A 14,862-nucleotide genomic window follows, 5' to 3' on the forward strand; every position below is an offset into this window, starting at 1 on the left:
TCTTTGAACCATCATGACACATGTAACGTGTGAGTCCACATGTGGCATGGTGTGTGTATATGTGTGTCATGCACATATGCACACAGACACATGTTGGATGCTGCAACAGCAGATGGAGTTGACGGAACACCAACGGAAAGCTCATGGGAACACATGACACACACATGACATAGTCACATCGTGGCAGGCTGGGAGTCACATGTCAGGTGTAATTATCCATGTACCTGGCATCAGGGGACAGTTGCGGGTGTTGCTGACTGTGCCATACCAGTGATGCAGTGCTTGACACGTGTGTCGTACATGCACACATGTGCAAAGTGTGAAGGGGAAGTGTGCCACGTAGTGCCCCATCACACATGACATGTGTAAACAGCTCATCACACATCTATTGTGCCACAACATGAGGAGACATGTGCCACATCACTGCCTGACACACCTAGGGCCTGCACATGAAGGACTGCACTGACAATGACTTGATGTACAGCATTGTGCGAGTCTGACACCTCCATTCCTTTCGTGTGCGCCTCCTATCACCAGTGTAAGCAGTGAAATGCAGTACACACGCTCTGAGGGCATGTGTAGGGCCCGTACTCACACGTGAGTACCTGCCATACACGCGTGAGTACGTGCCTATCACTATAGTCATGTGACTGTAGGTCCGAGTGATACGGCACGTACTCACGCGTGTACGGGCTGTACACGTGTGAGTACGTGCCTATCACTATAGTCGTGTTACTGTAGGTCCGAGTGATATGGCACGTACTCACGCGTGTACGGCCTGTACACGCGTGAGTACGTGCCGTATCACTAGGCCCTACGGTACCCCCAACTATAGTGATAGGCACGTACTCACGCGTGTACGGCCCGTACACGCGTGTGTACGTGCCGTATCACTCGGACCTACAGTAGCACGACTATAGTGATAGTCTCGTACTCACACGTGTATGGCCTGTACATGCGTGTGTACGTGCCGTATCACTAGGCACTACGGTACCCCCAACTATAGTGATAGGCACATACTCACGTGTGTACGGCCCGTACATGCGCGAGTACTTGCCGTATCACTAGGCCCTACGGTACCCCCAATTATAGTGATAGGCACGTACTCACACGTGTACGGCCCGTACACGCGTGAGTACATGCCGTATCACTCGGACCTACGGTGCACCCAACTATAGTGATAGGCACGTACTCACGCGTGTTCAGCCCGTACACGCGTGAGTACGGCCCGTATCACTGTAGTGATGGTGCCCTAGGGGTACGTGTGAAACGCGCCGTACCTGTGTGGGGATTTAAGAATTACAATGGGGACACATGAGGGACAAGTATTAGGGCCTAAATGCATGCTGGTTGTCATGGATACCGAGTTTCAAGTTCAAAATTTTACATCATGTGGTCTGGAAAAAGCAGTTGACCACATTTTACATTGTTGCAAAGTGGTTGTTGACTTGACATGATGCTGCAAAATCGAAAGATGCAAAGGCTGTCACTGGTGTATGTTTAAAGGGATTGAAGGAAACCTAGGATGCAAATGAATCTGACCAATCACTCTGTACTCCTGTACATGAAATAGGCCAGCAAAGCAGATATAAGGCAGGCAGAACCCATGAGAGGGCACTTGCCTGCACAACATGTCAGTCGATACTACTGCTGCTGTATTGTCTCCCTCTGGCACCATGTCAAGGACTGTGGAGAGGGCCCAGCCTTTCACCCAGGAGGAGAACGAGGCCCTGCTGGATGTGATCCTCCCACAGTACCCCATGCTGTATGGTCGACCAGGGGAGCAGGTGAGTGCTGACTCCACTACCTTTGCCTGTGCACCTTTATTGTGTCTGTCACTTCTGGCATTGTGGCCAGGTGTGACAGACATGCAATGTTGGGTGGAGTGGGTCCCAGGGGGGGATGGCTTATGTCTCTCATGCAGGGCTTGATGTAGTTCATGTGTGCACTCCTCACTTGCATTGTGCTTACTGTGACATTCACTGCATAGTGCATGGCACATTCCGCCAGCCTAATCCTCTTGGGCATTCTTGTTCTATTGTCCTGCGGTGATTCAGTGGTCACCCCGGTGTGACAGGTGACTGCACCCACAGATGTGTGTGAGAGTTGAGTGGAGCTGTGGTGAGAGTGGTGAGAGTGTCCAAATGATGTGTACGCCCCCTGGACATTGATGTGTGTGAATGTTTCTTGTCATGTGGGTGAGTGTCTATGTGGAGTGTTGCACCACAGCTGCATGGAGGAGGCAACTGCTCAATCCATCTGATGTGTGAAGTAAGCCGTGCTGTGTGTCTGACTTGCTGAGCTAGCCCCACACCTGTGACCCCCCCCCTGGCAAGTGGCACATGTGCAGAGTGAGGTTTGCATCCGCTGTTGCCAATGGCAGGTGATTGATGTGTGCCTGTGTGTGTCTGTGTACTCTGCTGAGGTTTCGTCAGTGGACTGGGGCATGTGACTGCTTTGCGGTGCTGTCCATCAGCCTTGTGTTGCTTGGGATGCACACTGTGTGCCATGATCAGGGATTGTGTCGCACCCCTCATGCCACCTGTGTACTTACTATGCCATGTAGTGCATTGGTGCGTCCCCTGTGGAAAAACTCCCTACGACTAAGGTGCTATTACTTGCCAGCACACTATGCCCTGTTCAACAAATCTAAGATGTTCAAATGTGTGTCTCTGTGACATGGTGCAGGTGTAGTGATGTTGTCCCACTTTGTCATCCACACAGGTATCCCCCTACCACAAGGGGAAGATCTGGAAGGATGCCGTCAAGGCCGTGCAACCGGCGGAGGGTCGCAGGCGGCGCCTGCCACAAGTGAGGAAGAGATGGCAGGACATCCGGTGCTGGACCCGGAGGATCGCCCGGGTCATGCTGAAGGAGGAGGCTCCTCGCAAGCATGGCGGGCGCCGGCGCCTGACCCACCAGATGCGGTGTGTCCTGGCGGTGGTCTTCCCTGACCTGGAAAGGCAGATACAGGAGTTACAGCAGCAGGAAGGGGGTAGGTACATGTGTGTTTGTTGTGTGTCGCCAGCTTTTGGAGCTGCTCAGTCGCCTGGATACACTGCCAGGCTATATATGTGCAGTGCATATCCTGTACCCCAAAGTCAACCTGTGCTGTTCTTCCTCCCTTCCCCTCCTTGACATGTGTTACCTGGTCTGTGTGTTATCACTATTGCACATGGTCATCTAGGCTGCCAGTTTATCAAGGTGCACACTGCTTTCAGCATCATGTGTGGGGGTGGTCTGCCTGTGCCCTGTCCTGTTCAGTCATTTGGGGGTGCATAATTGTTGGCACCGATGCTGAGTCTCAACATAGGAGTGTGAGGGTTCAAATGAACAGTCTTGCTGCATGCATTGCCAATGTTGTGGCCTCAGACATGATGTGCATGAGTGGGATATATGCATAGTGCCGGGACGGTTGCTCCTGTAACAGTAAGCTCATTCCAGGACCATGGAGCAGTGTGCACACTACAGTCCCCTGACACAGCCTGCCCTCCTACTCATGTGTGTCATCCTACACTGTGCACATTCACTGTGGGTTCATCATGGCTCTGCCTCTGTGGCATTGTTCCCTGGCCTAGGTAGTAGTTTTCACATGTGTGATACATTTGCCCACTGGACAGGGATACACCAGTTTGCTTGTGCATACTCACACTGGGCAGTGCCTGTGTGGCTATTCACAACAATCTGTTGATGTTTGTTTGTGACCAATATGTTTTGGCAGCCCTACAAGGTGATGTCGTGTTAATGAAGCTAGTTTTCAAGCACAGTTATTGTAACTCTGAATAAGAGGTTTCACTTCTTGATCGGTATCAGTCACATTGACTCAGGTATGGGTGGGTGTGTGCGGGAGGGGTGTACATGTTCAACCCTGATGTTTCATTGCCAGTTCTGACTTGTGTGTGATGATTTGCAGTACAGAAAGTCATCGTGCAGTGCCCCCGTGATGTTGGCCAGTGCTTAATGTTGGTGCTTCATTGCCTGTGTCAGTTTTTGACAACCATGTATCCTGCTTGTACATTTTTGGCACCTGTGTGTGGTTCAGATGCTACACAGTTGTGACTTTGTGTGCTGACATCTGTGGGTACATTCTGGCTTGCCATGAGGGAGAACCCACAGTACAGCTAGGCGTTTTTGCTAAACAATTGCAGGCCCATTAGCTTATGCATTGTCCTGGGTGTGGACATGTGTGCCACTCCAGCTGACAGTCAGTAGGTCATATGTGTAGCCAACTGTGTGATGAGGTGACGGATAGCCATGTGACAAATGACATTATTCAAGTTGTTACTCAGAGAAAATGTCCATTGGCACTCACTACACCTGTCAACATGTCTCAATGTTTCATATGCTTGACCTTGTTGTTTGGTTGTGAAGGACAATGATGTGCCTGCATGACAGATGTCTCCCAAGGAAGTGCACAAGACACCACCTTTACACTTTCCAAGGACACGCTGGCACATTTTAAAGTAAGGCACAGTTTGAACAAAACTTGTTTGGAGTTCATACATATAAATGTTCCCACAGTGTGCTAGCATTTGGGTTAGTCCTTGGTTGTTGCTGATACCAATTTACGAGTGTCAAGCCATCCAGACCACCCTGGTGCCATGTATATGTACTTACTGATACGCCATTTCTGCCTAACAGTGGCTGATTTGAATGAGTCTGGCAGCTCAGACAATGACTGTGTACATGTAGTTTGGTGTGCACCTCCTTGTGTGACTTCTGCTATACAGACACATGTGTGTTGTGGTCACAGAGTGCCACATTCACACATGCTAGACATGTCCATTGTGTAAAGGGTTGTGATTCTCCAGGAGTCACAATGTATTTTTTTGGGGTGTCAAAAGTACTCACAGGTCTCTGAGTGTGGGGACACCTTCTGCATTGGCATGTGGTATTTGGCCTTGGTTGTGACAATACTGTTTGGTTCACAGTGAACAAGAGGTGGCATGCCTTCATAGTCTTGCTGTGCTCAACTGATCCCAGACACTAGCTTCTCATGATTTGCTGTTGTGTCCTAATTTTCATTTTTTCCACGTGGCATGGTGGGTCAACTGGGGAGCGCAGGGCTTACATATGTGGGGAGTATCCTAGATGTTACTCATGATGCCTTTCCTGATATGCACTGTTGCCTATTTTGTTTGGACTCATGTGTCAGATGTATACAGGTGACTGATTTTTTCCTGTCTCTTCACCTTGCCCACAGCATCAGTGGAGGACACCGAGGGAGACACCAGCACGGACGTGGAGGAGGGATCGAGCAGTGGTGCCACCACTGCTGAGGAGTCAGTGGAATCTAGTGGCGCGGAGGGAGAGGAGAGTGAGGCGGAAGACCTGCCCAGTACCAACAGTGACTACGAGGCAGACGGGTCCGAGGCTGAGCTCCCAGAGGGGGCGGAGGCAGCTCCCACAGCTGAAAGAAGCAGTACATCTCTCGCCGCCCCCTCCATTCCCATCACCGCCCTCCCACTTGCTCGGGTCCCTTCTGTCCGTGCTAGGCCACACCGTGTCTCCTTCGTGCCAGGCACCACACCCCCTGCCCCTGTCCCCCCTGCTGCCCTCACTGCCGAGTCTGTGGACATTCAGCGGCAGTTGCAAGTTGGGCAGACATCGATCCTGACTGTCCTCCATGGCCACACCAGACTGCTGACCCAGATGGTGTCGTGCATGGAGGGCATGTCATCAGCGATGTCTGACCAACGGATGTTGCTGAGGTCCCTGGACTCGACACTGACGGCAGTAGCGAGTCACCTGCAGCGCTGCAACCCCCCCTACCCCTGCCCCATCCACAAGTCCCACACCCATGCCTGTCCCAAGCACACCAAGACATCCACACACACACACCCCACCAGACACAAGCAGCACACCACCACGTAAGGGCAAGCGCACAACTCCTGACACGCACACTCAGGGGGAAGCAGGCACACCCACTGGGTCTGGGGCAGACAGGCAGGCATGCAGCCACAGTCCTCGTCCACATGACTCACTCCCCATTCCCTCCGATGTCACTCCCCTTGGCTCCCCTGCCCCAGATTCGGAGAAGGAGGCCTACTTTGCTGGTCTGGGCCTCAGCCCCACTAGTTCACCTGGATGCAAACAGTCAAGGCACTCCACGGGTAGGGGAGTTAAGTCCCCCAGCCCGTCCGCCACCTCCCCCAGTAGCGCTGCAACCCATCCCTCCTACCCCCCCACCTCCTTGGGGCCTGTTGTTTCTCCGGGTGCAGGGGAGACGCTTGAAGAACTGGCAGAAGTGTGCAGCGCCGAGCTCGCCTACACCTTTGGCGCTGCCCCACCTCCTGTGGTGGAGTCGTCCGTCCCTGCACCCACCACACCTACCCTTCCCCCTCCTGTCCCTGCGGTGCCTGGTCCTTCCCCACATGATGCCCCCCCCAGTCGACGACACAGTCTTGTGATGTGCAGGCAAGCTAGAAGAGACGCATGGCCATGTGTCCCCCCCCAAGGACTGATGATATGGACTGGCCATTGGCGTTTGTGAATAGTCTTGTTAACACATTATTATTTCCATGCTGAATAAAGCATTTTCCTTTTCGTTTGACAAGTCTTGCATTTCAGGTATTGATGTTGATGCTGATGCTACAGGAGTTGGGGTTGTGGGCATGTGTTATGTTTCAGGGAAATGTTGTAGTCTGCTGCTCATTAGGTGGAACCTGGTATCTGCATGCCATCACAAGGTCTCTGCAAAGATTCTTTGTCGTGTATGCTCTTTGTGTTTGGAGACATTGTCCCAAGGAGTGTTCCTTCCTCTGTGTCACCTGACATCTCCCCTGCAGAGAGTTGCACAATTGTTGTGTTGCCTCTGTCTACATTTCCTTTGTTGGTGATGGATCCCTTCAACTCTGGCCATGCCTGCTCAGCAATGTGTCTGGCTGCATCGTCTGTGCCATCCTTGGTACTCACTGTACTTGCGTATAGAGTATTTTGCCATGCCTTCATGGATACATTGTCCCTTTTCCGCACAATACATGTGTGTAATCCCAGCCTAGTACACATATGGTACTTGTTATGCTGGGTATTTGAACACCTGACTCACAATTGTGGCCATTGTATCTGTGGGAACTCCACCCTATTCCTTCCATGACAGACAACATCTTGGTGGCTAGCCCTGCACCTGAACATTCCTATCAGTCCTGGGATGTGCGTGACAGTGTGTGTTCTCTTTGGCTCTCTTAGTTTATTAGGCAGTGACATGACTATACAGTCTTGTGGCATGATCTCAGTGTGTGTATTGTGCTGCATCTGCCAGGGGTGGGTATGCATGTGTTATTTGTCCTCACACCCACATGTGGTGTGTCATGCAGTGGGGGAAAGACATCCATCCTCCTGGGAGTGGGACACTGCTGTCAGTGATGTGTTGTTATGGCACTATCATCATTGTCCTAAGTTAGGGATACGTACATTCACCCATGGAGCTGTGGTCATCTGATAATGATGTACACCCCCCCATGTCTCTGTCCACTGCTGGGAGTCCTCTGCACCCACCCCCATGTCTGTGTCCACTGCTGGTATGCCTCTGCACCCACCCCCATGTCTCTGTCCACTGCTGGAAGTGATTGGCACCCACCCCTCACATGTCCCTGTCCACTGGTGGTATTCCTCTGCACCCACCACCATGTCTCTGTCCACTGCTGTGAGTCCTCTGCACCCACCCCATGTCTCTGTCCACTGTTGGGAGTGATGGGCACCCACCCCTCACATGTCCCTGTCCACTGGTGGTATTCCTCTGCACCCACCCCCATGTCTCTGTCCCCTGCTGGGAGTCCTCTGCACCCACCCCCATGTCTCTGTCCACTGTTGGGAGCGATAGGTACCCACCCCTCATATGTCTGGGCACTGCTGGGAGTCATAGGCACCCACCCCTCATATGTCTGGGCACTGCTGGGAGCGATAAGCACACACTCCTCATATGTCTGGGCACTGCTGGGAGTGATAGGCACCCACCCCTCATATGTCTGGGCACTGCTGGGAGTGATAGGCACCCACCCCTCATATGTCTGGGCACTGCTGGGAGTGATGGGCACCCACCCCTCATATGTCTGGGCACTGCTGGGAGTGATAGGCACCCACCCCTCATATGTCTGGGCACTGCTGGGAGTCATAGGTACCCACCCCTCATATGTCTGGGCACTGCTGGGAATCATAGGCACCCACCCCTCATATGTCTGGGCACTGCTGGGAGTGATAGGCACACACCCCTCATATGTCTGTCCACTGCTGGGAGTGATAGGCACCCACCCCTCATATGTCTGGGCTCTGCTGGGAGTGATAGGCACCCACCCCTCATATGTCTGTCCACTGCTGGGAGTCATAGGCACCCACCCCTCATATGTCTGGGCACTGCTGGGAGTGATAGGTGCCCACCCCTCATATGTCTGTCCACTGCTGGGAGTGATAGGCACCCACCCCTCATATGTCTGGGCACTGCTGGGAGCGATAGGCACACACCCCTCATATGTCTGGGCACTGCTGGGAGTCATTGGCCCCCACCCCTCATATGTCTGGGCACTGCTGGGAGCGATAGGCACACACCCCTCATATGTCTGGGCACTGCTGGGAGTCATAGGCACCCACCCCTCATATGTCTGGGCACTGCTGGGAGCAATAGGCACACACCGCTCATATGTCTGGGCACTGCTGGGAGTCATAGGCACCCACCCCTCATATGTCTGGGCACTGCTGGGAGCGATAGGCACACACCCCTCATATGTCTGGGCACTGCTGGGAGTCATAGGGACCCACCCCTCATATGTCTGGGCACTGCTGCGAGCGATAGGCACACACCCCTCATATGTCTGGGCACTGCTGGGAGAGATAGGCACCCACCCCTCATATGTCTGGGCACTGCTGGGAGTGATAGGCACCCACCCCTCATATGTCTGTCCACTGCTGGGAGTGATAGGCACCCACCCCTCATATGTCTGGGCACTGCTGGGAGTGATGGGCACCCACCCCTCATATGTCTGGGCACTGCTGGGAGTGATAGGCACCCACCCCTCATATGTCTGGGCACTGCTGGGAGTGATGGGCACCCACCCCTCATATGTCTGGGCACTGCTGGGAGTGATGGGCACCCACCCCCATATGTATGTCCACTGCTGGGAGTCCTCTGCACCCACCCCCATGTCTGTGTCCACTGCTGGTATGCCTCTGCACCCACCCCCATGTCTCTGTCCACTGCTGGAAGTGATTGGCACCCACCCCTCACATGTCCCTGTCCACTGGTGGTATTCCTCTGCACCCACCCCCATGTCTCTGTCCACTGCTGTGAGTCCTCTGCACCCACCCCATGTCTCTGTCCACTGTTGGGAGTGATGGGCACCCACCCCTCACATGTCCCTGTCCACTGGTGGTATTCCTCTGCATCCACCCCCATGTCTCTGTCCCCTGCTGGGAGTCCTCTGCACCCACCCCCATGTCTCTGTCCACTGTTGGGAGCGATAGGTACCCACCCCTCATATGTCTGGGCACTGCTGGGAGTCATAGGCACCCACCCCTCATATGTCTGGGCACTGCTGGGAGCGATAAGCACACACTCCTCATATGTCTGGGCACTGCTGGGAGTGATAGGCACCCACCCCTCATATGTCTGGGCACTGCTGGGAGTGATAGGCACCCACCCCTCATATGTCTGGGCACTGCTGGGAGTGATGGGCACCCACCCCTCATATGTCTGGGCACTGCTGGGAGTGATAGGCACCCACCCCTCATATGTCTGGGCACTGCTGGGAGTCATAGGTACCCACCCCTCATATGTCTGGGCACTGCTGGGAATCATAGGCACCCACCCCTCATATGTCTGGGCACTGCTGGGAGTGATAGGCACACACCCCTCATATGTCTGTCCACTGCTGGGAGTGATAGGCACCCACCCCTCATATGTCTGGGCTCTGCTGGGAGTGATAGGCACCCACCCCTCATATGTCTGTCCACTGCTGGGAGTCATAGGCACCCACCCCTCATATGTCTGGGCACTGCTGGGAGTGATAGGTGCCCACCCCTCATATGTCTGTCCACTGCTGGGAGTGATAGGCACCCACCCCTCATATGTCTGGGCACTGCTGGGAGCGATAGGCACACACCCCTCATATGTCTGGGCACTGCTGGGAGTCATTGGCCCCCACCCCTCATATGTCTGGGCACTGCTGGGAGCGATAGGCACAAACCCCTCATATGTCTGGGCACTGCTGGGAGTCATAGGCACCCACCCCTCATATGTCTGGGCACTGCTGGGAGCAATAGGCACACACCGCTCATATGTCTGGGCACTGCTGGGAGTCATAGGCACCCACCCCTCATATGTCTGGGCACTGCTGGGAGCGATAGGCACACACCCCTCATATGTCTGGGCACTGCTGGGAGTCATAGGCACCCACCCCTCATATGTCTGGGCACTGCTGCGAGCGATAGGCACACACCCCTCATATGTCTGGGCACTGCTGGGAGAGATAGGCACCCACCCCTCATATGTCTGGGCACTGCTGGGAGTGATAGGCACCCACCCCTCATATGTCTGTCCACTGCTGGGAGTGATAGGCACCCACCCCTCATATGTCTGGGCACTGCTGGGAGTGATGGGCACCCACCCCTCATATGTCTGGGCACTGCTGGGAGTGATAGGCACCCACCCCTCATATGTCTGGGCACTGCTGGGAGTGATGGGCACCCACCCCTCATATGTCTGGGCACTGCTGGGAGTGATGGGCACCCACCCCCATATGTATGTCCACTGCTGGGAGTGATATGCACCCACCCCTCACATGTCCCTGTCCACTGCTGGTATTCCTCTGCAGATCTTGCACCCACCCACTTGCGCTCTTGCTGTGGTACACTGCTGTCCTGGGCATTACACCACCCCCAGTTTACAGCTGATGTGCTGCACCAAGCCGTACACCTACATCCGTGGCCTGTGTACGCCTTGTATCCATCATGTAATGGGGCTGTAGGGGTACGTGTGGTATGGCCTGTACCCACGCTCTTGGGGGCGTGGGTATGGTCCGTACCACCATTGTAGTGGTGATGTAGGGGTACGCGTGTACGGACCGTACACACGCTCTGGGGGGCGTGGGTACGGTCCGTACTACCATTGTAGTGGTGATGTAGGGGTACGCGTGTACGGACCGTACCCACGCTCTGGGGGCGTGGGTACGGTCCGTACACGTGTACCCCTACATCACCACTACAATGGTGGTACGGCCCGTAACCACGCCCTGGGGGGCGTGGGTACGGTCCGTACCATCATTGTAGTGGTGATGTAGGGGTACGCATGTACGGTCTGTACCCACGCTCTGGGGGCGTGGGTACGGGCCGTACACGCGTACCCCTACATCACCACTTCAATGGTGGTACGGCTCGTACCCACGCTCTGGGGGGCGTGAGTATGGTCCGTACCACCATTGTAGTGATGATTTAGGGGTACGCGTGTACGGTCCGTACCCACGCTCTGGGGGCGTGGGTACGGGCCGTACACGCGTACCCCTACATCACCACTACAATGGTGGTACGGACCGTACCCACGCTCTGAGGGGCGTGGGTACGTCCCGTACCACCATTGTGGTGGTGACGGGTACACGTCCATGTCCACTTCCGTTGTGGCGGGACGTGGGATTGGTGGACACGCCCCCCGAAGTGACCAGACAATGGAGGTAATTAATGTGCAGGATGTATTAGTATTTTGTGGGGTGTGGGTTATGTTTCCTGCCCCTTGCGCCCCCCCCCCCTTTGCCCCTGGGGGTTGTTCTGACCTTCTGCGGCGTCTGCATCGGTTTCTGAACATGAGGTCGTAGGCTATGAGGGCCGGGATGACGCGTAGGTTGGGGTCCATCGCTGTCCATCGCGTACCGGTGCTCCTTGTTCACGTCGTCCTCAATTTCCCGGCAGTTTTTGGCTCCCGTAAAAAATGCTACGTGCGGAGTGACGTCGGCACGAATCGTTCTTCATGGTCTGTAAAACGCTGCCTGACTCCGTCCGGACGTCGCGTATGCGCCATCCAGAATCAGATTTGTATGTATTTTTTTGCCGGTCGGTGTTTTTTACGACTCATACGGAAATGGTATTTCTGTGCGAATCGTACTTGCGAGTTTGTAAGTTGTTTTTCCCGGGCACGATTTGGACGGAGGAAATGCTCCGTACGACCATTTGTACCCGGGTTTTACCGTATCGAAATCGGCACCATGGTTTGAGCCTCCCAATGAAGGCAACCACCTGCTCCAGTTAAAACCTATTGATGGAGTTGAGCTGAAGGGGTGCATGTTTTCCATCAAGTCGGGCTTCCCTTTTCACACAACTACCCATAATGTCTTGGAGCATGGTACTATCAAACTTCTTCCTGTCTTTAAGGAATTGCTTAACTGTTCCTTTGAGGCAGCTCAGATTCCCCTTAACTGAAAGCATGCCTCTGTTGTTCCTTTGCTAACAGAAAGCCCTGTCTTGATCCTTCTAAGCCTGAGAATTATAGGCCTATCTCCCTACTTCCTTTTTTTATCTAAAGTGGCTGAATAAATATGTATAACAGCAATTGTCATGTTTAATTGAGGAAAAGGATCTTCTCCACAGAACACAATCTGGAATTCGTCCCCGGGAAAGAACAGAGTCGGCTCTTCTGTTAGCCTCTGAATCCATGTGCCAGGCGATGGACAGTGGGGAGACAGCAGCTTTACTGCTACTGGACTTAAGTGGGCCTTTGACACTGTGTCCCATGGCCACCTCTTGGAGTGGTTATGGTGTCACAGGGTCGGCCATGAAGCCCTTGATTGGCTGGCATTTTTTGGGGAAAACCCCACTCACCAGGTTCTGGTCCTGAAGAAGCCTTTCTGCTCCAAGGTGGTTCCTCTGTCTCAGGGAGTTCTTCGCTGAGCCCTACCCTTTATAATTTGTATATTCACCCCCTGTCAAACATCATGGCTTTGAAATAATATCTTACGCCAATGATACCCAGATGATTATTACCTTATCCCATAATTCAGCTGTTGCTGCTGTGGCTCTGAGGGCCTGTCTAGCTGTGGTATCCCACTGGATGGACTTTAACTGCCTGAAGTTAAACACAGGTAAGACCGAGGTTCTGATCCTTGGCAAGCAACCCTCGATTTGGTTGTCAGCTTGGTGGCCAGAATGCCTGGGCCCCTTTCCTCATCCTAACCCCAAGGTAAAAATCTTGGGGATCTGGTTTGAGGATAAATCACTTTTGAGAGTCAAATCACAGCCTTAGGGAGCAAATGTTTTGGCATTGTTAAATCCCTCAAATACTTTATTCATCTCCTTCCATTCTCGGCCCAGAAAACTGTTATCCAGGCTTTAGTGGTCTCTCTGGTGGACTACTGTAACATCGTATACCTGGAAGCCTCTCAGGCTAGGATCTAGAGACTTTAGGGAATTCTAAACTGCAGCTCGCCTGCTGCTTAAATTCCCCAAGCATGCATTTATGGCAAGGCACTTCAGAAATTGCACTGGCTCCCAGTGGAAAAGCACCTCTCTTTTAAGGCCTTGTGCTACTGGTATAGTTACCACAGGAAGGCTGGGCGGGTATTTTTCCACTCTCTTCCTGCTCCTGACTCCCCTAGGAGGTGCTTCACATCTTCGGAGGCATTACTTATGCAAGTGCCCAGAACCAAGAAAGCTCACGCCGGCAGAAGATCTTTTCACTTTCTTGCTTTGAAACTTGAAACAGCTGAACAATCTCTGTCAGAGCCTCAGTTTCGCAAAAATTTCGAGACTTGGCTGTTTTAGGTTCCTCCTTCCTTCGGCCTCTTCAGCACGCTACCGACTACTCAGAACTAGGACACTCCTCACAGGAGTAGCTATGGGCTTTATAAAATGCCTATTCATTCAATTCTCAACGCATGGAAAATGTTGAATTATAAAAAAAAGAGAAACCACATGCTCACCTAATTAGTCAGAGAGACAGCATTAGAATAGCTGGTCTTTTTGTTTTGCATTCCGTGGTGGCCCATCATTACATGGGGTGGGGCTTTGCCCCTCCATTTTACAAGCTTGATGAGTGTCTGTTAGGCTGAGTAACAGCCAACCTGACAAACAGACACTATGGTGCCGATCACGATCCGGCAAAAACCGGGTACGAACCGTCGGACGGAGCACAATCTCCGGCCGACGCGTACCCGGTCGTCAATTTAAACAAACAAGGAATTACGATTCGCACGGGTACATCATTACCGTACGAATCGCAAAAAAGCCCGACCGAACAAAAAAACACCTACCAATGTGATCCGGGAAAGCGCAGACCTGACGTCGGGACGCTCGCAGCCAGCCATTCACGAACCAGGAATCACGATTCGCACCGACGTCACCCCGCACGGTGAAGATTCTGCGGCAGCCAAAAACTGCCGGGAAATCAGTACGACGCGAACAAGGACCACCAGTACGCGACGGACAGACGACGACGCGAACAAGGAGGACCAGTACGCGACGGACACACAGGACGACGCGACCAAGGAGGACCCGTACCCGACAGGACGACGCGATCAAGGAGGACCCATACGCGACAGGACGACGCGAGCAAGGAGTACCAGTACGCGACGGACAGACATGGACCCGAACCTACGAGTCATCCCTGCCCTCATAGCAGTCCACCTGCTCTACAGGCACCGACGCAGACGCCGCAGAAGGTAAGAATAACTAAGGGAGGGGGGAAAGTGGGGTGGGGTGGGGGTGGCACGACCAGGGCAGGCCACAAAACAACCACATAAGTCACACATGGCCTGGACATACCTGACTCCCATGCCCTGGTCACCACGAGGGGGTGGGGGCGTGTCCTGATAAGCCAGCTACCGCCACAACGGAAGTCCGTCACCACGCGAACCGGCAACACAACCAGACAGGTACGTCCCGTACCCA

This window comes from Triturus cristatus, chromosome 11, assembly GCF_964204655.1.
Source record: "Triturus cristatus chromosome 11, aTriCri1.1, whole genome shotgun sequence".
Lineage (NCBI taxonomy): Eukaryota > Metazoa > Chordata > Amphibia > Caudata > Salamandridae > Triturus > Triturus cristatus.